Below are 8,147 nucleotides of genomic sequence, written 5' to 3' on the forward strand. Positions count from 1 at the left end.
TAATAATAAGTATGGACTAGTGACCTAGATTCCTGAACAAAGGGAGGAAAAAACATTTTCCATCTGAGAGCCAAAATCTGCCCCCCTCCCCAGGGATTATTTGTGGCCAGGCCAGAGGACAATGGGTCATTTTCTTAATACACAATATACTCTCTTCCTCATCGAAGTCCCCACCAAAGGAAGATGCTGTGTTACAGGAACCATGGAAGCTGCAGTCTTACTTCCACTTCCTCACCGCCGACACCCATTTGCTCATATGGTTTTGACTCCCACCTCACTGTTGCAAACTAGAAGGTTGAAGAATGTTCTGTATTTCCTTACACCTGATTGGGTTCATCTACACCAGACGTGGTCACTCCAGCCTGTTGGCCGGTGTTGGTCACACTAGGGATTGGGGGGGTCTATGCAAATTGAGGCCAATGATATTCGAGAATTAGTTTGCTGGGGTCTTCCTGGCTCTTAAGAGAGACACTTGGGAAACAGATCTCCTTCCCTCTGGAGGTGGACAATGAAGCATGGCTGCTGGCAACCATCCATGACATGAAGAGACCAGCTTAGGATGCTGCCCTCACCGTGGCAAGGCAGAGAGACCCAGAGGACCTGGCCCTCGGCATCACTGAGCTGCAGGATCCAGCTGGTCCACTTTCTGTATGTTTCATTGTGATTTTAAAATGTTTGGGTTGGCCTGCAAGTAACCTGAAACATCCTCCCTGACAAAGGAACACTTTTCAAAATCACATGCCTTGAGACCAGCTTGAACTCTTCTGCCATGAGAACTTTAGGCCAAGCTGCACCTCCAGCTGCTACTGGCCTTTTTTCAGGAAGGAATGCAAATTGCCAGGAAACCTCGAGACTTTAGTTCCTGCATCACCATTCATTCCAAAAAGCAGGAAAATATGGTCAATGAAAAGTGTGTAAGAAGAGAAAAGGCCACTGGGTGGTACTGCAAGTCATCCACCCAACAAGGCTTGTTTGCTTCTGGCAAGTTGTTCTATTTGCTTTTCTAAGACTCAGACCAACAGCTCACTCAAAACCAGTTACTCATTATTTAATGGCATGAGGAAAGGGTCACCATACATTAAGCTTCTCAAAGCAGGTCATAAAATGGATTGTACACTGTAAGACAAATTATATCAAAAGGAACAGCTTTAGGTGTCCAGGTGTGAATGTATGCAGACAGCCAGAGGACAGCTGCATGAAATTACTGCACGTAGTGACTTTTTTGTGCTTTCCCATGTTTTCCAACTTTTTAAAATAACAACTTAACAGTGTACAAAAATCATAAAACAGGAACTTTAAAAAGTAAACGTGTTTGTGGGCGGGAGTCCTAAGGGAGCCCAGTGGTCGGCTTCTGAGCAGAGACGCCCAGGGTTCAGGAGTCAGAAGGCGGGTTTGCGCCTCCACTCAGCCATCAATTAGCCACTGTCAGATGCCGTTTGCCCTCTGAGTCTCTAGTTCCTCCACCTATAAGATTAGAGAGTACTTGCTTTGTCTCACTTTCAGGGTTATTGTAAGATTCTACATTATTCAACAAGATAATGTAGTGGGAAACTGGACACGTCTCTGGCTGGTAAAGATGAGACGCTCTTTGTGGGGAGGGTACAGCTCAGTGGCAGAGCATGTGCTTGGCATGCACGAGGTCCTGGGTTCAGTCCTCAGTACCTCTATTAAAATAAATAAACCTAATTACCCTTCCCTGGAAAAATTGAAAAAAAAAAGATGAGATGCTCTTTGAAGCTCAAGCCAAGACCACGTCCTCTTCCCAAGCTATTCTCTCTCCACAGATGAGCTCTTCCCTTCCCAGGACTCCAGTTACCACTGGCACACGTTGATGTCTCCAGCTCAGACTTTCAGAGCTCTGTCTGCAACTACATTCTAAATATTAAAACTTCACTTTCACAGTCACCTCAAACCGAATACATCCAGAATTAAACCTAGGACCTTTCCGGATCCTGACCCAACAAAGCTGGCCCTCTTCGTGGTTCTTTCCTCTGAGATTGCTGCCGGCATCCAACCAGACTACAAACCAGAAACCCGGGCAGCATGCCTTTCTCTCACCCCCGTATCCATTCCATCACCATCTTCCATCCCAAGGATCTCAGGAACCTTCACCCTTTGTGTCCCATGACTGCAGTCAGAGCCACCACTGTCTCTCACTTGCATTACAGTAACAGCCTCCAAATTGGAATTCCTGCATCCACCCCATCACTGTTCCCTCCAATCCTTCCTCCACGGCGCATCCGGGGAAAGCTTTTCTGAACCAGCCTTACTGAGCCGTCATGCACATGCGTGGGGCACTGGGCTCCTCTACACAACTCCCTCCTCTGTGTGCCTCGCCCCACAGTTTCTAGCTGCCTCAGCTGCTTGGGACCCTGATTTCTTCTGGACACTCAGCTTAGTGGGCCCACCGGGCTCTGCCAGACTCCAGCACCATGTGTCATGGTTGGGGAATGGCTCCTTGACAGGCAGGTGGGTGGCCATGGGGCGCACCGCGAGAGCTCCTCCTGCTGTCAGGGATCAGGCCCTTCGTGCTGCCTGTCACTCACCACCTGAAAATAGTTACCGCTTATGTTTTGTCAAATTTTACACAAGTTTGCAGTGGGAGGACTAGTCTGGTACCAGTTACTCCATCGTAGGTGGAAACAGAAGCCCAGAGAAAGCAGAGTAAGATATAAATCTGATCATATTATTCCTCTAGTTAAAATCCTTCCCTGGCTCCCTAGCTCTAAGAATAAAGATCCAGTTGTAAGCACCCTGCAGTGCCTTGACCACTCTGAGCCCACTCGCAACCCAACGCCACCCCGTCTCCTCTCACCCACACTCCTCCTTTAGTCTCTGGCTCTTCCAATCCCTTGCCATGTTTTCTCCTCCCTCATGGCTTTTGTACATCTCAGTACACAGCTAACATCCCCCCTCCTTCTGCACCAGCCACAAGACAGTGAGTAAAGCAATGGGAACCCAGCTCAAGATTAGACAGAACAGTGTCTAACACTGGGCCCAGGTATGCATGCATTTCATTACAACAAGAAAGGAAGGAATTATTTAATAAAGGCTGTTAGTTCAATTGGCTAGCTATTTGAGAAAATATAAAGTTTTATCCCTAACTCATCCTTTATTCAAACTCAAAATTCAGACAAAGCATTAATAAGAAAAATATATAAAGAGCTACTTCAAGTTGATAAAAAGAAAACCTAATATAAAAATGAGAAAGGGAAATGAATGGACAATTCATGGACTTAAAAGCATGTGAAAATGTAAACATACAAAAAGACATCTAACCCCATTAAGGATGAAATATAGTAAGATATAAACTAAAAATAGTAAAATATTGATGGTGTCCCGTGTAGCTGAGAGTGTGGGGAAACTGTTAGAGCATGAATTAGTACAGCCGATTCACCACAATTCTGATGTTCATACACCCTGACCCATCACATTTCCAGGAATCTATCCTACAGAAATAGCAGCATGACCACAGAGCTGCTTGTATCAGCAAGAAAACTGGAACGAACTCAAACGCCCATCAGTAAAAAGATATATAAATAAATCATGGCACATCCATACACCACGACACTATGCATCCATTTAAAAAGTCAGGTGGCTCCAAATTCCTTGTAAAGACGTTCACTGTATCACGTTGAGAACTAAAAGTGAGCTGCAAAACAAAAGAAATAGTACAATCCCAGTTACATGTGTGTACAGACACACACACACACACACACACACACAGATATACATACACACAAACACATGCCTAAGAAAAGAATCTGGATTGATAACACAGATTCAAACCTAATTCTTTAATTAACAGTAAGACTTGAAGGGGGAACAGAGGAACCCTTCCATTTTATTTTATATATTCCTATATTATTTGAATCTGTTGCAAAGAATATTTCACTTTGACAACTTAAAAATAACTTGTGTGCATGTGTGTTGCAGTAAGAGTGATGGACTGTTAACTGTGCGGCTGGTGAACGCCTTTGAGTTAACAGCTCGGCAGCAGACATGACTGCCACCTGTTGGTCACATGCCGCCGTGACCGACTGCTTCTCTGAGGGTTTCCCAACCTCGGCACCATGGCCATTTGCAGAGAGATAATCTTATTGCACGGGGCCTGTCACCGCCAAGGTGCTCCCACATTTAAGACAATCAGAGGGTTTCTTTCCAGTATAGACTGTTTTATATCAAATTAGTGTCAGGGATTACTGAAGGCCCTCCCACACTTACTGCATTGCATGGCTTCTCTCTAGTTTAACTTCTGATGCTGAGATATCTCATCTACATGAAATGCCTGAGATCTCTACAAACACACATACATTACGTTACACGTAATGTCCTTAATACATAACAGCTGAGTGCTCCCTCCTATTTAGGAGCTAAGCAGTAGTATCTGATTTTTTTTAATTAAAGTATAGTTGATTTACAATGTTGTGACATTTGATTTTTTAGGAGAGGAATAGCCTTTTTTTCATTTTTTAAAACTGAGTTATAGTCATTTTACAATGTTGTGAGATTTTTAATTTAATGTTAAAATTATATTTCTGGCACGTATCCAACTTAGGGGTTTTCATGAGGACTGTCCATCACCTGCAACCTGCCTCTTGGACAAGACTTCTCTGCATCTGTCCTAGACTGTTGTTATGCACTTCTAACCAGTTATCTCCACAGTCTTTTCCAAATGGGGAGCCCAAAGAGACGTTCCCTGGAGATCTTTCCACTGCTATTTGGAGGCTGTCCTCCATGTGACTTCACGGGGCGCTATTCACACAAACTATGGTGCACATGTCACTGGGAATCCTTTAATAGCGGTCCTGCTAACAGGATCAGCTGGAGCTAGAAAATTGATCTTTGAGAGTCTGGGTTATGGAGACACTCAGGAAAATTTCAAGGTACTTGAAATGCCTACGAAGTGTCCTATTTTCGTCATGGTAAATAGATGGAATGGACAGAACAGGACTAACAGCTATTTCTCCAATAAAACAGAGAAGTCCCCAGTGGTGTGTGGGAGGATCCTCACCACTCATGACAGCCAGGCGTGCCCTTTCCTCCCCAGTCTGCAGTCAGTGCTGCTGGCAGCCTGAAGTCAGCCATGGTGGGAGTATTTACACCACAGACAACGGCAAATACTACAAATTGAGCCCCCGCCGCCCCACCCCACCCCACCCCAGAGAGCCAGCTGCTGAAAATTCACCAGCACACCACTGGGTACCCCAAGTTCCACCTGTGCCTCTCCCAGAGGGAGGCTGCATCCCTGCAAGGGAAAGAGGTCACATCCCCTTTTAAATGGGAATTATACTCGCCATATTGTTCCTTTAAAAAATCCAGATGTTTGTCCCTCAGTGTCTAAATAGGGGGAAAGAAGACTGCCATTGACTTTATCACAGCTCACCATCTCTGCCCTCTGCGAACAGTAGGAGGTGAAAAGCCTCTCCCCCACCCCAGCACAGCCCCCCAGCCTCACAGTTGCTGGTTTATGCTCGGAGGCCCCCTTGTCACAAATAGCCCTTCCACTGCGGGGGGAGCAACACCCGCTCTGGGGAAGGCAAACGGGGGCGGGGGCGGCAATTTGACGATATGTATTTAAAACATGCATACTATTTGACCCAGAAATTCCACTTCTGCAACTGTGTCTTAAAGATACAATCAAAGATGTACCGAAGTGCCAGGCAGTTAACACTCCAAGAGTAAACCTCAACCAAGAGAAAGGGAGGTGGTGAATAAATACGCAGGTTCCCGGGCCCTCACTGGGAGAAGTCAGGGATGTGTCCTACAGAGTCTCAGGGGGTCCTCAGGGACACGGAGCCTCAGTGGTCACCTGCTCATTAACTGCCTCCTAATGACTCTCCCCCTTCCCTCCGTTTCACTCCCCAACTCCCTCACCATGCGTCTTAGGATCAACTGCGAAGTAACTGCGTGCACCCAAACTCTTGCCTCAGAGTCCGTTTGGGGGGCAGCCCACGCTAATGCAGTGTGTGCACATGTGTGTGTGTGTTTAAACACACAAATTCATGCGATCCACCCGTTCAAGGACAGGCCTTTTGTTCAAGGACAACTGCCCTGAGTTTTCAGCTCTAAACCAGGCTCTGCCAGACTGGGCCTTGAAGGCAGGGCAAAGGTCTATCCTCAAACGAAGCCAGTGGGCTCCCAGGAGGAAACATCTGTGACATGACTTTCTTACATTAACAAACGTATTTTAAGAGGTCTGAGTCTAATGATGGACACTCAGATTACTCTTTTGCCCCCTTTACATTTCTAAAAATTACTAAGGATTCTGGGCATGTCGGAGATTATTTCCAGAAGTCCCCGTTCCTTCAGAGTCCTCTGTCTCACAGCTCATTTTCAGAACACAAATCCTTCTCTCCCTCCAGTTCTGCTCTTCAGCTTGAAACTCAAGCCCTGCTGAACTTCAAGCGGTATCTGACACCGTAGTTGCTTTAAATCGAAGGGAAAGGCGAGAAATTCAGTGAGAATGGCGAGTTCAGAATAGCCCTTTTCATGAGAAAAAATATACAGCAGGGAAATCTCAAGTTATGGCTGGTAAATCTGTAAAGATACGGGGAAGTCAAGAGACTCCAATCCTATGCAACAATCCTCTTGGGTAACTGAAAAACGCCTCCAACAGAGGGAAGAAAGGAAGGGGAAATAATTCATGGAAACCTAAAAAGGGACCTTAAGATCAGCTTAAGCTTAGGAAGGGTCGAAACAAAGAAAAACGCTTCGCATATGCATAAAGTCACGGTGTGACCAAAAAATAATACGTGTTTTCATTAAGTACATGTAAAATTTCTTAAGGCCATATAATTTTCATCAGACAGCCCCAGGTAATCTCATCTGATGAGGGTATGCTTCGTAGGCTACATTTTTTCCTAAAATATTTTCTAAAAATACTGGCTCAGTTGCCTCCCCCCGCCACCGCCCCAACTCCCCTGTCAGAACTGTATGAAACAGGATACTGGATTAGGCTGCCAGATTCCAGAGTAAATAATGTTTACTTTCTGAGATGTGACAGTCATAACTGCAGCCTTGGGAGAAGGATAAAGAACGAAGATTCTAGGAAAGAGGAGATGACAAAGCAAAAGAGATTTTGTCCTCAGGATAAAAGTACCACAACTGTAACAACCTGTGGAAGGATGCGTCTTTGGTATCTAACAGAGTGAAGTGTCCACACATTCAGAGGAAGTTTCCACTGTGAAGTCTCTGATGCCTGATGAGGGCTGAGCTACACCGGAAGGGGCGGCCGCATGCCTGACCTCACAGGGCTTGTCGGGTGTGAATCCTCTGAGTGGAGGAGGTCGGGCGCTTCAACTGAAGGATCCCCCGCACCCACGACACTCAGATGGTTTCTCTCCAGCATGGACCCTCCGATGCGGAGTAAGGGATGAACTCTGGCTGAAGGGGTAGGGTTTCTCTCCAGTGTGGCCTCATGTATGTTTTATGAGATCTGAGCTCTGACTGATGGCTTTGCCACACTGTCCGCACATGTAAGGCTTTTCTCCAGTATGAGTTCTCTGATGTTGAATGAAGACTGACCGGTCACTAAACGCCTTCCCGCACTTGTGACATTCACAGGCCTTCTCTCCAGTGTGAACAAACTGATGCTTGATACGGGATGAATTGTGACTGAAGGCTTTACCACATTCATGACATTCATAAGGTTTCTCTCCAGTGGGCATTAGCTGGGGTTGAATGAAGTTATCTGAACAAAAGCTTCCCCACATTCATTGCATTCGTAGGGTTTCTCTCCAGCACGAATTCTCTGATGCACTGTAAGGGCTGTGCATCACCCAAATAATCATGGAATATTTTTCTAGTCACCACATTCATAAGGCTTCCCTGCGTTTGGGATTCTCTGGTGTTGAGTAAATGGTGTATTCCAAATTAAGGCTCCTTCATGCACTTTATAATCCCTCCTGCTGTGAACACTCTGATGGTATGAGTTCCAGCTACACATTTTCCTATCTTCATAAGACTTCTCTCCAGTATCTGTTTTCTGATGTTCCATATGAAAATTCCACTTAATGCTCACAACAATCATTCAAGGTAGGGACAATAAACTTCATTCAACAGATAACGAACAGGAGGTGCAGAGTTCAGCAACTTGCCCATGGCCACATTCCTGAGCAAGACCAGTTTCTCACAATGCAGACGCA

The 8,147-nt window shown here is 45.6% G+C and overlaps 1 pseudogene; it reads right to left on the minus strand.

Moving 5' to 3' along the window:
• Positions 1 to 7,167: 7,167 nt before the first annotated feature.
• On the minus strand, positions 7,168 to 7,774 carry LOC140692699 (uncharacterized; annotated as a pseudogene).
• Positions 7,775 to 8,147: the final 373 nt, after the last annotated feature.

This window comes from Vicugna pacos, unplaced genomic scaffold, assembly GCF_048564905.1.
Source record: "Vicugna pacos unplaced genomic scaffold, VicPac4 scaffold_15, whole genome shotgun sequence".
Taxonomy (NCBI): domain Eukaryota; kingdom Metazoa; phylum Chordata; class Mammalia; order Artiodactyla; family Camelidae; genus Vicugna; species Vicugna pacos.